We start from the raw sequence: 2,500 nt of genomic DNA, 5'->3' as shown, positions 1-2,500 counted from the left end.
TCATGGCTATTACAGTAGTGACGTATTCGCCTAGGATTTGCATGGCAGCAGATCGATCCCAGCCAGGGACCGTGAGTTTAAGCTATTTACTGGGGGAGGATATTTCTGTGTTTGGACGTCACAGTAGAGGGTTGGGCTTGCCTGACTGACGTTCTGGTGAGTATCTATTCTTATGAAACTGGAATTGAAACCAGATACGTTTACCTTCAGTTAATACAATTAGAGAATGACCATATATATATATATATATATATATATACACACACACACAATCAGCGCCCAAACCCCCTCTCCACCCAAGCTAGGACCAAGGAGGGCCAGAAAATGGCTGAAGATGACTCGGCAGTTAGACCAATAGGCTCCCTTAAATTCTCCTTCCTTAGCTCACAAGGATGGTGAGGTTGTAGCGACCAAAGGAACTAACGAGTTTGCGCGGGACTCGAACCCCTTTCGGGCGTTCACCAGTCAGGGACGTTATCACATCGGCCACCACAACAATCCTATACTCTTCACCATCCAAGTTAAGACAAACTGCAGCCGACTTAGTATTATCAACACTCTCTCTCTCTCTCTCTCTCTCTCTCTCTCTCTCCATTTGCCGCTTCCCGTAACAATGAGTGACCCCGGAGAAGAACTACACAAGTCACTGCCATATTCATTCATTAAATGTTGAATAGTAGAGGGAACTTCAATAACCTTTAGCTACTCCATAAATGTACAGACAAAGCGCTCGCCAGCAGCCTGTCGGACCCTTTACAACCACCGTGTCATTTCATCCTATCCTGCATGTATTCATTGGCTCCTTAAATAACAACTCTTCATTTCCGATATATATATATATATATATATATACATATATATATATATATATGTATATATATATACATATACATATATATATATATATATACATATATATATACATATACATATACATATACATATATATATATATATATATATATACATATATATAACAAACGCAGTGGTTTATAGTCCACTGCAAGACAAATGTTTAAGATGTGTCCCTATTCATGTCTGTGGTTTGGCCAACTCTAGATTGATCAGGGCGAGAGATTTTAGCATGATCACTCACAACGAACCAACCTAATATGGTATATATTGTCGTTTTTCGGAAATGGCATCTCTCTCTCTCTCTCTCTCTCTCTCTCTCTCTCTCTCTCTCTCACATTTTATGCATATATATATATATATATATATATAAATTATGCAAGAATTATGCAATAAATTATTAATTTAAATAAAAAAATGATAACTCCACGACGTGGACACTGATATCAAATCCCAGTTAAGACCAGATAAGACTTCACATATTACAACGATTCTCATCACACAAAGGTATTCACAGATTAGAAGCTAATTTCAAAGCACAAATAATAATTAATAATAAATAATAAATAACAGCTAATAATAAATAATAAGCAAAACTTATGCAAAATCCTATAATTCATTTCGCCCATCTTCACTTTTACATTGAGCATAACATTCTAAAGACTAAATTTCATATATTCCAAAGACCAAAATCCAATAGATAGGTGCGTGAACATATGCATAGATAGCCAGGTTTCTTTTCAGTGACGATTTCATGCTAATGGTCTTTTTATTCCTTTAAATATTTGTCAAAAAATATATAAATTTATATTCATAAATCTATTTTCTCTCCTTATTATCATCTCGACACTCCACAATGATATATTTCAAGTATTCTATTTATTTAATTTGTTTTTATCAAAAATTATATGTTCGTATTTTCTCTCCTATTATTATCTCGACACTCCACAATGATATGTTTTAAATGCCTTATTTTCCATTTAATTTTTTCATAAAAATTACATGTTCACATATTGTCTTTAATATACCTCTACACTCGACAAAGATATGGTTCAAATGGCCCTTTTTTTCCCATTAACTTTGTATAAGTAGAAAATTAACATTCCAAAATTATATGTTTCAAATGGACCTTTTTTCAATTAAATCTGTTAATGCAGGAAATTAAAAGTTCATATTTTCTATCCTTAATATTATCTAAACCACCAACAACGACACGGTTTAAATCCAGCGACCTCACAAGATGTCTGACGTAGAGCTTCATTGATATTTCACGACTACAACTCCTCAAAGCTCTTCACAAAAAAAAAGAGTGCTCGAAGGGCACCACCCTCAGGATCCCCACCAGCCCTACAACACACATTTTCCCCGTGAGCGCAGCATCCCCGCTTTAAAAGGACACCGCTGAAAGGCCGCCTTTAAGGGTGAATGACCGCATAAACGGGAGGCCTAAGACGCCCAAAAGACGCCTCCGAATTCCGCCTTCGTCCTCAAGACCGGCCAGGCACTTTGCAACACGAAGGAGTGACACACACTGCTGATTGCAATCCGAGCGCTGGCACTTGCAAGGAACAGGCGCATTCTGCTGCTTTTACCGAAACCGGTACACAAGAGATACTACACCACCGACAGGCACACAAACGCACGAGCG

General features: G+C 37.2%; 1 protein-coding gene across 11 annotated transcripts in view; it reads right to left on the bottom strand.

Annotated features, from left to right (window-relative positions):
* Positions 1-2,500, bottom strand: part of capt (adenylyl cyclase-associated protein 1) — a 223,655-nt gene that overhangs the window by 75,201 nt on the left and 145,954 nt on the right. The window contains exon 1 of one of the 11 annotated variants that reach the window (XM_068360883.1): positions 2,385-2,478. The exons of 7 other annotated variants lie outside the window; for them this stretch is intronic. The gene's annotated coding sequence lies outside the window, so the exon portion shown is untranslated. Of the gene's footprint in view, positions 1-2,384; positions 2,479-2,500 lie in introns of those variants that run through there. 3 more of the 11 variants (XM_068360885.1, XM_068360886.1, XM_068360887.1) reach the window with 3 other exon arrangements.

This window comes from Palaemon carinicauda, chromosome 37 (genome assembly GCF_036898095.1).
Source record: "Palaemon carinicauda isolate YSFRI2023 chromosome 37, ASM3689809v2, whole genome shotgun sequence".
Taxonomy (NCBI): domain Eukaryota; kingdom Metazoa; phylum Arthropoda; class Malacostraca; order Decapoda; family Palaemonidae; genus Palaemon; species Palaemon carinicauda.
The sequence above is the reverse complement of the archived record's forward strand: the minus strand, read 5'-3'. Positions and strand labels throughout refer to the sequence as shown.